Source organism: Pleurodeles waltl, chromosome 4_1 (assembly GCF_031143425.1).
Source record: "Pleurodeles waltl isolate 20211129_DDA chromosome 4_1, aPleWal1.hap1.20221129, whole genome shotgun sequence".
Taxonomy (NCBI): Eukaryota; Metazoa; Chordata; class Amphibia; order Caudata; family Salamandridae; genus Pleurodeles; species Pleurodeles waltl.
The window spans coordinates 318,552,067-318,568,202 of record NC_090442.1 but is presented as its reverse complement, the minus strand read 5'-3'; positions in this window follow the sequence as shown (position 1 = coordinate 318,568,202).

Below are 16,136 nucleotides of genomic sequence, written 5' to 3'. Positions count from 1 at the left end.
ATCTTTCGCAAGCAAAAAGCGTACAGCAAATTGTCCAATTTGCTTCAACTCATCAACCTGATCAAACTTTATAGCTAGAAATTCAACCTAATTACGGTTCAGAAAATAAATAAAGTCAACAATTTTTCCCAAGGCCCCATTTATCAATCTTTCTTCAACATTTAAATTAAGTCTTAAAATTAGCCTACAATTTTAGCAGACACGTAAAGACTTTTTTAATCCAGCAGTCTTAGAAACTGATTTCTCCAAACAGTCCATCTTTTCTTGAAATTTTCACTAAGTATTATAGTTAATTCTTGATGTTCCATTTTGTCAACAGCAGTAATCTCCAAAATGTTTTAATTTTCTAGTTTTAGCAATTCTTCCTTAAATGTGGCACACTCTTGAAGTGTGGGCATTAAAGAAACTATGGGGGTCATTATGACCCTGGCGGTCCTGCCCCGCCACGTGTGCGGTGGCTGCCAAATTATGACAAGGTTAGTGATCTGGCTGCATTGCAGCAAGTTCACCACCTGTACCGCCAGGGAGGTAGGACCCCCTGGCTGAAGGTTGACCACCTTTGACTCGGTGGTCCACCTAACACTGACCGCGGTATTTCGAATATCCTTACTGTCAGGGATTCTGTGGCAGGAGCCCCACCACCAAATCCATGGAGGTAAGGATACTGGCGACGGGAATACTCATTCCTGTCGCCACTACAGGACTCCCCAACCCCTCCTCCATGTTGAACACCCCCACCCCCTGACCCCATCAGAAGCCCCCAAGCAGTGACACCCCCTCCCCAATCCCCGAACTATACCCCCACCCTCCATCCACGCACGCACACACCACACATATATACATACATGCACATATCCACGCTCACTCATTCACACACACCTGCACACATGGCCACGACACACCCCTCACCCCCTGCATACACACAGTCACACAGGCACACCAACACTTGCACACAACACTCAACACCCCCCCCTTCCCCTTGTTGGTTGATCACCTTACCTGGTGGTAGTCCGGGAGGGAACGATACGGCAGGCGTTGTTGATGTGACATGGCAGTGGCAACGGAGCAGGCTTCACTAGACCGCTGACCGCTCCACCTTCATATAGTAGTGGAGAGCACCCAGCAGCCATAATATGGCGGCCTGAAGACCGCCAACACTGGCGGTCATGTGGCAGGTGTGACTTCAGCGGTCTGCGAAAAAGACCGCCAAAGTCATATTGAGGGCGTATATGCTTTCCTTCTTCAGAAAACGTCTACATTAGCTCAGCTGGTGTCTTGTTAGAAGGAAAGAGTTCCTTAATAAGTCGACTCCTCAACATCAATTTTGCCTCCTGTGTCGGAACTCTAATGTCCTTTAGAATGTTTCCATAGTGCATGTCAGAAGCTTGACGCATATTTTTCACAAGTTCCTTGTATTCAAAATATTGCCAAATGTTAGCATTGCCAATACCTTCTAGTGAGTTTCGAATGTCATCGTGTGAGAGAAAAGTTAAAACCGGCTGTCGTTTTACAGCAGTTAGTTGTAGTAGGTCTCCTCCAAACAAGATATTGTATTCTGTTTTAAAAATCTCTTGCATGCGCAGATGAACAAAAGCAAGCATTAGATTTGAAACCATGCCTACCTTATCAGAAATCAAAAGTTTAATCTTCTTCAAAAGTCTTGCCACCTCATGACAATCTTCCCCGAGGTAACTTGATGTATTCCAATTTATTATTATGTTCTACTGGTAGCATTCGTGGTCTGTGTAAAGTTATTCCCTTGATATTGTATGCAGCTAATCCAGTAGGTGCAGTTACCCCACACAATAAGTTAGAATCTGTAATTTTCTGCAATTAAGTATAGATAACTTTAATTAAAAAGCTTTTTTCCAGTACCAGCTTGACCACTAATGCATCATAGAATTGGCTGAAATGATGAGCAACTTCATTCCTTTTTGTCATGTCATAATCCATGTTCTATTTTTTCTTTCACTTCAGTGTAAATGTCTTTCTGCTCTTTGTTTAGTTGTCCAACTAACACATCTAGATCTTCTGATTCCATTCTAGCTTGTTCCATGGCACTTTTCACTTAATTCATAGCCATTGCAGCTACGTTTTCCAAGAGGTGCCGAACTCTGGCTGCTTTGAGAAATATCCTTTGTAATCTCAGCAGCAATCTTTGATTCTTGCTGTATCTCATTGTTTAATATGTATAAGTAGTTTCTAAACATGGGGCACTGAATATCATCTTTTACAGCTTTGAAATGTTCCTCAAAGCAGTCAAAATCACCAAGTAACTCCATTTCAGTGTGCCATGTTTTGAACAGTTGAAGAAGTGCTAATTAGAAAAATTCTCTTTTTCAGCAGTTTGACAGCTAAGTTTTCGATGGTTAATTAAATTTTGTTTTTCATGTTTGACTAAACATCCATCACATCCAGGAACTGCATACTTTCTTTCCTCTATATTTCAGTAACATTACTTTTATATCTGGAGGCTTGAAGAATTTCATAGAGGCATTTGTCTTCTAGATGGGTACTTTTTTTGGATAGTATGTATCTAAGATATTTGATTTTACAAGATCTGTACTGTCAGGCTCAACCACTGCCAAATACTGAATTTCAAGGAAAGATTTCAGTACTCAGTTTCTTGTACCAGATAGGCCAAGACTTACCCAGACAATTCTTTTTGATTTTGAGAACCTAAGTCTATCACAGGCCTCATAGGACCCCATTTCCCTATGAGAAAACATTTTCCAGCTGAAGGAATGCAATTTCTGGCTAAGTGTCTTCTCTGCAGAAATCTCCTCCCACATCTCCTTCATTTCATTTTTTTTCAGATTTTGTAATGTATGATGTAATATATCGAGCCACAGCAATGGAATTGTCTGCAAGAAATTGAATGCTCATGTAAGCATTCCACAGATTTAAAATGACTGGATTGTAATCATTGATGTATTTGGACTCTTCTGTTCTTTGTGTATTTTTGTAAAATTCCTTGCCAATGTAAGTCGAACTGAGGACAAAAAGCTGTTTACTCTTCCTTTTGAAATAACAGGTCATGGAAATCCAAATCAACATTTTGTGTAAAAATCTCTTTTGGATCTGTATGCAGGACGACAATACTTTCCACATAATACTTGCTCTCTCAGACCTTTTACAGCAGAGTGTTTTGGTACATGTCACATCTTGTTCTATAAAAGACAACACAGACTCGTCCGTTTCTGATCCAAATTTTGGTGCATCTTTTATCCACAGTAGCATGTGAGTATGTGGAGCACCTTTTGCCTGGTACTCTTTCTGCCAAAAGAAACTGCTTACTTCTCCAAGGGGAGGATTGCTCTTGTTGCAGATGAAAGCAAGAATAGCTTGAAATCTCTGGTTAAAATATCTACACACATTAGCAGGATCTAATGAACACATCTCTCCAAGTGTTTTTACATTAATATCTTTGATATTAGAATGAGAATTAAATGAGGTCATCCCATGCATACTCCGCACAACTCAATGTCAAAAACCAGGTTGGTGGACCTAGATTTCTGAACATACACTTCTGTTCTCCATGACCCCGGAGCCAATATTCATTGGTTTCCCATAGGCATGCCATCAAATTAATCAGGTTGGATTCTAATTTCTCATCCTTTTCATGAACTTTGGTTACAAAGTCTCTTGCAGATATATTTTGAAGACTAATTCTAGTATGTGATTCACTGCATATGAAAGTCCAGACAAGTCTCTCTCAAAAAGTAGATAGAATATATATGGAATACACTGTCTAAACCTTGGCTCTTCTGAATACAATTGTGTTGATCGATATTCAGCTGCTGGTATTTGTATGGGTCGATCATAATACTGACCTCCTACTTCAGTGGGAAACAACTATAGAAAACAGCGAACCTCTAAGCTTTTTTACCACACATTCACAGGTAAAAAAATTAGCTTGCTTTATTTCGAAAAGGTAAATAGCATCTTCTTCAGAATGTAATGAATGGATGCTATAGTGCTCATAAATTTGTTCTGCTCGGGATGGATCTACTTTTTCTATTTGGCTACTCCCTGACAAAGGCCCTCATTATGAACATGGTGGTCCATTCCGCTATGCCAGCGGTGGCGGTAGACACCGCCAAGAGAGGAGCGGTCCAGACCGCCAAATAATGATCCAAATTAAACACGCGCATCCCGCGAACCAACCACCGCCAGGAGAGGAGTCCCGCCGACGACGGCAGACTCTGCCCACAGGCCGTCGGAAAGGCCTAACCTGCCCATCAAATTATGAACCACCATTCCGCCACCAGTTCCGGGGCAGGAACCACCACCACACAAAGCCAGGCGGTAATGAACCAAATATAAGGAACCATGTACCGGAGTCCCACAGAACGTGCAGCAGCAGCCATGGATAGAGAGCTGCAGATCATGCCAGCCCTGCTCCTTGCCATATACCTACACGACCGAGACCGCCGACGATGACGGTGAGTACCGCAACCTACGAAACAAGGGAGGAAAGGGCACAGTTACATACCCACCCACTTCACCCATCAGTCAACGCCCCCCAACCCTTCCCAGCAGCACATGTCATACACCCCACACCAAGAGGGAAGTACCCAACCGAAGTCAAATGCAACTTGACCCAAGTATAAACAAAAGCCCCACATCCATAAAAAATAAACAAACACCAGGGTGTAACTGCGTGCAGCCCAGACACAGTCCACACAGAAACTTTAGTAAGAAGGTCACTGAGCCAAACAGTGCAAACAGGGCCAATGGCGAGTCCGTAATAACACAATTGTCATGGGCCCCAACGGCCCACACCTGACTCCCATAAGTGCTGGGTACTCCACAGAACGGGGCACCATATGGGGATCCAGGCACCTCACGGAAGGGGGGCGGGGGTGGTGGGGTGGGGATTTTTGATGGGGGTGGGCTCTTGACTTTCTTGTGGAGATTGGAGGGGGGTGGGCTTTTCCTTTGAAAGTGGTGGTGGCTGTTTGGCTCGGGTGGAGCTGGATGGCCTAGGCTCAGACCGGGCCTTCTTCTTCTCTGGGGAATGGGCACGGGAATGTGAAGGGTGGATCGGGGTGGGCTGTGATGTGGAAGAAGCGGAAAGGGCAAGGAGGTGGGCATGTTTGGGGACAAGACGGGGTGGGCCAGTGGGTTGGAAGAGGTCAGCACAGGAGAGGAAAAGTTTCTTGGGAGCAATTGGGGTGGGCGTGGATGAGGGCGTGGGAGTGGAGGCAGAGGGATGCGTGTAGGGGTGCGTGTAGTGGGTGCAGGTGACTGCTCGGTATGCTGTTGTGTGGTGGATGTCTGATAGGTGGGTGTCTTGGTGCGTTTGTGTGTCTTGGGAGGTGGGGTGGACACAGTGGGAGAAGACAGACAGCTAGTATGGATGCATGTTGTGGGGGTGTCTGCAAGTCTGGGGAGTGTGCTGCTTGTGTCAACTACAGTAGAGGTGATGAGTGCAGGTGTGGTGTATGGGGTGCATTTATGGCTGTCAGTGATTGTGGTGAGTGCAGGAAGAGGAGCAGTAACAGTGAGTGAAGGTGCAGTGCATGAGGGTGTGGATGTAGAGGGGACAGACAGGGAGGCGGAAGAGGTGGGCCCAGTGGGGGAAGTGTACATTGTTGTGTGTGCAGTTGTCTGTTGACTGTGTGAATGCTTGTGGTGTGAGAGGTGGTGCTTGTGCTTTGAAGTGTGCTACTTGTGTGTTGATGTGCCTGTCAGCAGGTCTGATTGTGTGCTTTGGACGGGTGAAGGGAGTGGGGTGCTGGAAGTAGTAGAGGAGGTTGGAGGGGGGACGAAATGACCAGGGAAACTGGCTGCCGTCCGAGAGGAGGCCATAGCCTAAAAAGATCTATGTAGGGCAGACATGGGACCGTGAATGCCATCCAGATAGGCATTGGCCTGCTGCACCTCTGATACTAGCCCCTGGATGGCATTGACGATGGTTGTCTGCCCTACAGAGATGGTTCTCAGGAGGTCAATAGCCTCCTCTGTGAGGGCAGCAGGGCTGACTGGGGGAGAGGAGGTGCCTGGGGCGAAGGAGACGCCCACCTTTCTGGGTGGGCGGGCACGGGCAACTCGGTGGGGAGCAGGAGGGAGGGCGGTGATGGTGTGGGGGTGGCGGAAGATCTCACGATAGTGGTGTGTGCACTAGGGTCCACCACCGCCGGGGGACCCCCATTGAAGGAGGTCTCAGAGTCACCACCTCCTGTGGTATTAGCCTCCCCGTGGAAGTCCTCTCGCCCTCCCACCCACTGGTCCCCTGGGCGTCCGTTATCTCTGCCTTAGAGGACCCGTGGGGCGCTGCCTCCCCACTTGCCTGTGCCTTAGCTCCCTCGCCTCATGTTGATGCTGTACCAAACCAACACAAGAGAACAGGGATGGGGAGACAAAACAGGAGAGACACTTGTAAATAGCTGAATGCAGATACAGAATGGCCAGACATACACCCACCCAGCCAACACACCCAACAGGCAGCACCGTACACTATGCCCATGGCCATGCCCCTGACTACTGACCAGAATACTGCTCTACACCCATCCCCTGAATTACTTTTGAAGCTGAGGTAGGTGGAACCTAACAGGGACACCTCTACACCCTTTGGGGAACATACAGTAGATGGACACCAGTCAAATTCCCTGCTCTGAGCAGCATGTGCCCTACTGCACACCCAGACATCCTTCCAGACTGAAGTATGGTCAATGAGTACTCACCCCCTTGTGACTGCTGTCCAGCCTTCAAGCGCCCATCCAGATCTGGGTACGCCACCGCCAGGATCCTTCGCATGAGGGGGGTCAGTGCCCGACGGGCACCCCTTCCACGTTGGGAGGACTTCCCCAGCTGGGACTCACTGATCTTTCGCACCCAGTGCTGCAGGTCCTCCAACCTCTTTCGACAGTGGGTGTTCCGCTGGTTGTAGAACCCCACGGTCCGCACCTCCTTGGCGATGGCATGCCAATGTGCCTTCTTCTTGTGGGCGCTGACCTAGAAGGGCGACACAGAAATGGAAAACAGAGGTCAGTCACATGCACGATAGAAACAGCTGGCAAATTGTCCAATATGTGACGGACAGTACTCTCAGACATACAGGACAGTTGCACGCAGCATTCCATACACCATGGCCCATGCAGTCTCAGAGGAGCACACATGTCCAATCCACACCATCCATTACACACACAGTGCCCTCCAAACCCAGACTCACCTGTACCTCTGGCCGTCCGTAGAATTTGCAGTACAGGGGCAGGACCCCGTCCACTAGCTTCTCCAATTCTTCCTGGGTGAAAGCCGGGGCCCTTTCACCTGCACCACGTGGCACATCCATAGCCAGAGGCAGGCCACAGCAGTACACAGAGTAGAGTACCTCTCCGCATGAGATCAGGGAGTCAAGTGATCAAACGATGATGAACGTGCGTACGTTCTGCAGCGGTATGCACCGTCACCGCCAGCGGCTGTCATGATACGCCAGGGTTCCCCATTGGCATCCATGTTAGTCAATGAGGGTGCGAACGGTGGTCAATACGCCTCACGTTGTGATGTCAACCGCTAGCGGTATGAGGTCACTTCCACAACGAAGGGGCAGATCTACAGTGGGCAGACATTTGTGCAGCAACCTGGCACACACATGTCCTATACTGGGGACGATATATTGATGACTGCTTCATGTTATGGACAGGGGATGAGTCTACACAACGGGAATTTTGGGTATACCTAAATGAGAATGAAGCAAATATTAAATTTACCTATAAGTACAGTACAACTCATTTGGAATTCCTGGATGTGGAACTCTATATAGAGGATGACAAAATAGAAAGCAGACTATATCGCAAACCTACTGCCTGTAATACGTTGCTACACGCCACCAGCTCCCACCCTCAATATCAAATTGAAGCCATTCCAATGGGTGAGATGACAAGAGCGAGGAGAAACTGTAGTAAGAATGAAGAATTTGAGAAACAAATTATAGATATGGGACATAGATTTATAACAAGAGGATATTCTGAGACACTTATATACAAAACCATTAACAAAGTGCGGAATATGTCCCGTAGGCACACTTTAGATCAAGGTATGCACAGAAAAAGTGAAAAACGTACTAGGGATTATAAAATCAGAATTATCTTGGACTTTACAGAAAACTCTCAAAAACTAATTAAAATTATGAACAAATACTGGTATTTATTATGCCAAGATGAAATACTTCAAAAATACATAGGAAGAAGACCAGAAGTGGCTTATAGGAGAGGTAATACCCTCAACAATATATTATGTCCAAGTTATCTGGCAGAAACAACTACAAAAGATTGGCTTACCAGACGAAATTTGGGTTTCTTTAAATGTGGGTCATGTTTGATGTGTAAGTGGGCATGGCAACCCAAAAAAGATGTGGAAGATCAAAGAGGTACTAAAATACTTATTAGTTCTCACATAGATTGCAACACTAAATTTGTTGTATATATGCTTATTTGTGCTTGCGACAAAATATATATAGGTAGCACCATTAGGCCACTGAAAATTAGGATTTCAGAACATTGGAGAGCCATTAATCAAGGAGATGAACGCTATCCCATAGCGTCCCATATGAAAACTTGCACGGCACAGAGTGCTCATAAAACGTTTAAATTTATAGGTTTTGACCATTGTGCACTGAATCCACGCGGTGGAAATAGAGAGCTAGAGCTACGCAGAAGAGAATCAAAATGGATTATGAGAATGGGAGCAGTGGAACAGGGCTTAAATACGGACCATGAGATGGAATATTTTTTAGGAGATAATTGATTTATCATTAGGAGAAATATAGGTTCTTTAATACCAGATACATTTCTATCAACCTTTTATGATTTAATGCTGTCTGTAGACATGGTTTACCTATACATGATGCTATATGGGTATTGATCTCGCAATAGTTAAATAAGAAAAAACGGTTTTTGTATTATGTATTTAATGATTGTAGTAATGTGTAATTAGAACAAGAAATGTAGCTCAAAATGTTATTCAGGGAAGGTTACCAGACAGTTGAACACTGAATCTTGATGTGTATTCTGCCAGGAGATGAAGAATAGGGCATATGAGATTAGTTCTAAGTATGGCTCCATGGATAAAATAACCAAGAATACAGTTTTGTAATAGAGTAGAATATGCTTTTCGGAACAGTATAGTGATAACAACGACAAAACGCTGTATAGTACGATAACTCGGACTAATATTTGAAACCTGGAGTAGTCCGCTCTTTATTTCTATCTTTACTTCCCCGGAATCGGGGAATACAGATAATGTAGTCCGTCCTTTATTTCTAGCTTTTGTGTAATCACGTAAATAGTCGGAAGCCATGACGGCTTCGGCTTAGATTATTTCACCGGCATAGCGTACTCGCTTCGGCACCACGAAGGAATTCTACAGCGTACACGCTTTTCAATTAAATAACCTGGTGAGTTCTAACCATTCGCTTTGACACAGTATAGAATCTGTAGATATAAGCATGATAAATTAGAAAACTAATGAGATATGTTAGCGTTTCTTCGATAAACGGTGCATAGTATTTCATGATTTATAACAATTGGATAAGGTGACTTATGGGAGAGATAATTTAATTTAAAGACGTATTCTTTCTTTATTTGCTTCATAATAACAGTATCCATAAGAAAATTGGAGTTTCTTTGTGACATGTATCTTTGTACTCAGTAATGGTATAATATGCTAGAAACAGCTGTAGGAACTTTTGAGCAAGTTTGTGTAATTACAAATTACTTGGGAGACCTGATCGCTCAGTGTTTAACTATGGGGTCATATTAATTAATGTTTTGTTAAACAATTTTTGTGACATTATACTGCAATGGTATGGGGTTAGGTCTATGAGGTGTACACAATTTTCTTAGAGATGAGGAAACAATTTTCTTTGGGGATGAGATACATAGAGGTGTAGTCATGAGTTTCTAGTAACTATTGATTTTGTTTAATGTAATTGGCATGTAAAATGTGCATTGCGAATTGGGATATTATCGGATTTATGTTACTTCTATGCTTGAAAAAACCTAATTATTTTTCTAATATTAGGCCTACTTTGATTTGCATATCATCACAATGTGTAACGTTATATATACAATACAATTATAGGAAGTCCTGAAGAAATCCAGGGGGTACTCCCCGGATGAAACACGTGTTGACAGACTAAGGACGACTGATTATACTGATCAACCTTGGAACTAAATTTTGTGAGAGATGAATGGACACTAATGGGAAGATGACCAATTACACTGTTAATGTGGAAGTAAAGTCACATGGACAGACTAAGGACGACTGATTATACTGATCAACCTTGGAACGAAATTTTGTGAGAGATGAATGGACATTAATGGGAAGATGACCAATTACACTGTTAATGTGGAAGTAAAGTCACATGAGGATACGAATTGAGAACTTTTGATTTAATCACGTATGGACTTTGGACACAATCACATATGGATACATGATTTGGAGTGTTATATACCACCGGGGACTGTGAACCTGACACGGTTATGTTTTGTTTGATCTCTAGACGATTTAATTAATAAATTTCTGGATGGGAGACTTCAATACCTGATATTCCTTGGCTTTTATATTCAATGCAATTACAAAAAGATCTTGACTTGATTTGATACATTGTATGGTTATTATGCCGTTTTGAGTAATTATTACGTGTGCATTTGATTTTGATTTTGAACATTTTGCCATCACCTACACATCTTGAATTTCCTACTACTCACAATGCAGGGCCTACTAGCCACATGAAGCACCTAGGCCTCTATCCATTCTGTATAGTAGCACACATAAATTACTCTGTTTCCTCCCAGGGATGTACATATATATCTGTCAGGTAGCAGTTATTGGAGAGACACTACAGTGAACAATGCAGTGCAGAAATGTTGAGAAGTGTGCGTCTGTATGTGTCTACATCACTCCTTTTTGTAACCCCTTGTAGGTACTGACCCTTGTGGCGAGGAAGGGCACCATCGGTGTACAGACCACTTGTGGATATGGGGACCATGGTGGAGTGTCAGATCATAATCACTTACAGACTCACACGTGCAACTATTCAGGACCTTTGTGAATTACTGGATCCTGCACTAACTCCGGGAAATCGTTATCAGCATGCCATTCCAATTGAGGTGCAGGTGCTCTCCGCACTCCATTTCCTGGCCACAGGCTCATTTCAAGTGACAGTGGGCATTCGTGCTGGTTTCTCTGAGCCAATGTTCAGCCAGGTACTGACAAGATTTCTGAATGCATTTGTACAACATCTGCAATCCTATGTGCGGTTTCCCCAAAGTACTAACCTCCCTGCCATCAAGTCTGACTTCTATGCCTTTGCAAACATTCCCATGTCATAGGTGCCATTGATGGCACCCACATACCCATCATCCCCCCAAGAGTGAGTGAACAGGTGTACAGAAACAGGAAGAACTTTCACTCCTTGAACATCCAATTGGTGTGTACTGCAGACCAGTACATATCCCATGTGAATGCCATGTTTCCAGGTTCAGTCCATGATTCATTTGTGTTGAGGAACAGTAGTGTGCCACAGAAGATGGAACAACTACAAGAGGACAGAGGGTGGATCATAGGTAAGTTTGCCTGTCAGTAGCTGACACATTGCTGAAAACCAGCCTGTCTGACTAAGGGACATAACAATGACGAGTCTGTATTGAACCATTTTGTAGGTGATTCTGGCTATCCAAACTTGCGTTGGCTCCTGACACCAGTGAGCAATCCCAGGACGGATGCAGAAAGGAAATACAATGAGGCCCATGGGCATACTAGGAGGGTAATAGAGCGTACTATAGGTCTCCTGAAGGCTAGATTCCCGTGTCTACATATATCTGGGGGTTCCCTGGCCTATGGCCCTGATAAGGTGTGTAGAATAGTGGTGGTCTGCTGCATGCTGCGCAACTTGGCAGTGAGACATTCAATCCCCCTCTTGGAGGTGGAGGGTGCTATAGGTCCTGATCAGCTACCTCAGAGAGGTAAGGATAGTGATGGTGAGGATGAGGAAGGGGAAGATGTCCAGTCCAGAAACCAACTGATACAACTCTACTTCTAATAACTGTGTGGGACTTAAGCCCATCATTGGGTTTGGTGACTAATAATGTCAGTGTGCTCTGTCATATAGGGGGGATTGGTCATGATAGGCATTACATGGACCACTTCTGCATGGTACTAACAGAAAATATATGCATTCCCTCCTGGCCACCATTTGGACACACAGTACCACCATCAAGCAAAAATTTACAATAAAGTTGTTTTCTGCCAGTTACCTCCATACTCCACTTTGTTCACAATTTAAGACAGGGGACAAGGTGTGAAATGTGTTTTATTGGTAGAATTGAGTGAATTGTGCTATATACAGTGATGGGAGTCGTAAGGGTTGGGTGTCCTCAAAACCAACTTGGTGGCAGCCCTGTTGGATGTTTTAGATGGGTCCATTTTGTCGCACAGTACTTCACGTTGCCCTCAGCTAAGTGTTGTTGGTGAATGTGTGTGATGGTTGCTTTGCATTAGTAGCAGAGTCAATTGTTGGAGGGGGCCTTGTTCTTAGCTGGGTTTCCAGTGCCATATCTTGGCCTAAGAGTGCATTTGGGCGCCTGCTGTGGAGCTTCTTGGGGTGGCATGGTTGGCCCTTGTGTTTCCTGGGAGGGTACTTCCTGTGATGTTTCTGCTGCTTGGGTCATCAGATGCTGGTTGTCCAGGGCTGTTGTGGGGGCCTCTTGTCCGATGTGGGTGTCAGACTGTTTTTTTACCAACTGCAGCAGTGCTCCAGCAATGGTGGCCATTGTGGCATTGAGCTCTTTCCACTGCTCCATGGCCTGTTGGTGTTGTTGCTGCTGCATTCTCTGACTTTGCTCCAGGGTTGACACAATCTGTGCTAACATGTCTTGGGTATCTTGGTAGGCTCCCAATACCTGTGCAATAACGCCCTGGGCTGCTGCATCCATCCTGTGGCCTCCCCCCTGGCCCACTGGGACACTTGAACTTACCCTGGCCCCCTGTGCCTGTGTCCCATGCACAGGTCTTGACGTGCCACTTGTACTGGGGCCCTCGCCTTCCTGCATGTTGGGAGTGGGAGACTGTGGCCTCTGTAGCTGTGTTACACCAGTCTGTGCCCTAGGTACACTGGTGTGGGTACGCCTCCCCTGGCCTGCTGGGCTTGACTGGGTGTTAGGGGTGACAGTGGTTTCCTAGGTGGGGCTGCTGCATGGTGAGAATCCAGGACTGTGTGAGGGGCCTGCCTGCTCATCAGTGTCCAGGGATCCTTCGCCAAGGTCTTGTGAGGTGGCTCTGTCTCCCTGGAGGGCTGTGGCACTCCTTTTCTCGTCTGTTAGGGTTGCATGGGTGGTTGTGCCTGTTGGGGGACATACACATGTCTGTTAAATATGCATGTAGGATTGAGGTGTACAGGACTGTGCTATTTTGTGCTGGTGTTAATTTCAGTGGCGTTCCAGGCTGCCTTTGTGAGGTTGACATAGCATTTAGCGCCAGTGGTGGGGTTGCATTGTGGGGGGGGTATTGTTCCATTGTGGGTACATGCAGGGGTGGGTGGCTGTGCACAGTGGGAGTGATGTGGGCCTGTTAGTGGGTTGTGGGTAAAGCAGGGTGGTGGATGTGGTGGGTAATGGCTGGGTGGGGTGTAGGTCTAGGGTGTGGGTGGGGTGGGGTGGTACATGCATTGCAGTTGTGGTATGTATGGGGAAATTGTAGATGACTTACCCGAGTCCATTCCTCCAGTGAGTCCAGTGAGTCCCTCTGGGTGCAGGATGGCGAGGACCTTCTCCCAGTCGGTGCAGTCGGATGGTGTTGGTGGCGGCCCTCTCCCAGTCTTCTGCGCTGCGATGTGGTGCCTAGATGCCATGGCCCTGACCTTCCCCCGCAGGTCGTTCCATCTCTTCCGGATGTCGTCCCTGGTGCGTGGATGGTGTCCCACTGCATTCACCCTGTTGACAATGGTCTGCCACAGCTCCAATTTCTGGGCGATGGGTGTGTGCTGCACCTGGGCCCTGAATATTTGTGGGTCCACCTTCAGGATCTCGTCCGCCATGGTCCTTAGCTCCCTTTCGGTGAAGCGTGGATTTTTGGGGGGTGACATGGTGAGTGTGGTGGATGGCGTCGGGACTTGGGACGGGGTAAGGGTGCTCCTCTGTGGGTCGATGTGCGTCTCCTGTATGCTGGCGTTCGCTGTCTGGCTCTGGTGCGCTCCTTCTTCTTGTCCTGGTTTCGTTGCAAAGGATTGTGGGGTGTGTCTGGGGGTGTTTTATGGGGTTCTGGATGTGTATCAGGTGTGTGGGTGATACGCCTATCCAATGTGTGCACTTGTTTGTGTTGAGTCCACTTGCTGCCTGTGGCGGTCGCAGCCGCCAATAGTCATCCGGCCTCCACTGTCCACCGAGGTGATTTGTGCATCATTATTTGGAGGGCGGGATGTGGGTGTGCTTGGCGGTGGCGGGTGGCGTGGGCTGGGATTCCCGCCGACAGTGTCATGGCGGGGAGTGGTGGTGTGGGAATTTTTGGCGAGGTTGGGATTTTCGATCATTATATGGCGGGTTTCCATTCACTGCCAACGGCGGGATTCTGTTCACCGCTGACACGGCGGTCGGCAGTCTTTCCCGCCATGTTCATAATCACCGCCTAAGTGTCTTCATCAACATTTAGTACACAAGGTTCAACATTAATATTCATATAATACACATAATTTTGTACCAGGTATAATGTTGTTCATTGAATTAGTTAACATCTACTAACTGTTGCCAATTATTTTCATTCTTAATTGCTACACCACTTACCAAGATAACATGTGGCTCTTCTTTTTCTTTCTCTATTCCTATTGTCCAACAGCAAATACACAACTCTTACTTTAAGGCCTTTCAGTAACTCTGTTGGAGGCAATTTACCTGTTTTTGGTTCCAATTGTATTATCACTTGAAATGGATGTACAGACTGTAGACAGATAGATTTGTATAATTTAATTTTTGTAGTTCTTCTGGAATACCCGCAGGTTCCAACCTATTCTACAATGCTCTATCTGGTGTCTTCTGATCCTCTAACTTATCATAACAGTACTTACATAAAACCTGCTGACTGGACAAGTCAAAACGCACCTCTACATATAAATAAGCAGCAAATTCTTTCCACTTTTCTCTGTTTTCTCCTTCAGTTTTAGAAATGACATCTACATTTCGTATTTGACTTTGATAGTGACTGGGGCAACAGCAAATACAAATATGTTTTGTTTTTTCAGAACATACTGAATTAAATGTTGTAATTTTTTAAAAACTGTTGTCCTTTCTTTCTCAATACCTATATCTACAAATGTCTCATCTTCCCTCAACTCGTCTTCAGGTCCCAAAAAAATAAAACTGCATATCACCACAAACTTTTTCTACCTCTTATTTGGTACCATGCAAAAGTACTCTGTTTATTTCCCCTAAACACAATCTTCACAAAGTAAAGTCTCCTTACAAGACTTCGCTTTTTTGAATGGTGAACTGCCAACATCCTAAAGTGATGAAAGGTGCTTTGGCATACTTCCCTCGACACCCATGCTAAGGAATGGCCTTGTAAATTAGTATTCTTTCTCACTTTACATTGATCTAATCCTTGCAAAATCTTTATCTTCTGCTTGAGGTTTCTACATGGAAAATGAAGTATAAAAACTCTTAACAAATCTATTGATTCTTGCTGAATCCTACAAATACTGCTACAGTTCCATTTGTAAACAGGGGCCTGTTTACGCCTTCCCTGACCCTCTTCAGCTATTACCTCTTCCATTTCATCTCTTCTTTTTCCATAGGTGCCCTTTCATTTATCTCATAACAACGGCCAGTTGAATCTACTTTATTAACTAATGTGCTGTCCTGCAAATAACCTTCTTTATTAAAGAATGGTTCTGTACTGGATGTATGCTTCCACTCACCAGTAACAATTTTGAAAAAAATACTTTTGTTAATAAATCTTTTTCTTTGGCTGCATCCCTTCAGCCATGACACTGTTTTGTCTAGAGTTTTCAATCTTTTAGGTATCAATATAAAAAGCTTTCTTTTTAAGGAAAATACCTCATCTACCACATCCTCAACATATTTAATTTGTTTCACCCTTTGTGTTCCTCTTTTTGTACTGCCTCCTGATTTTCAGTAAGT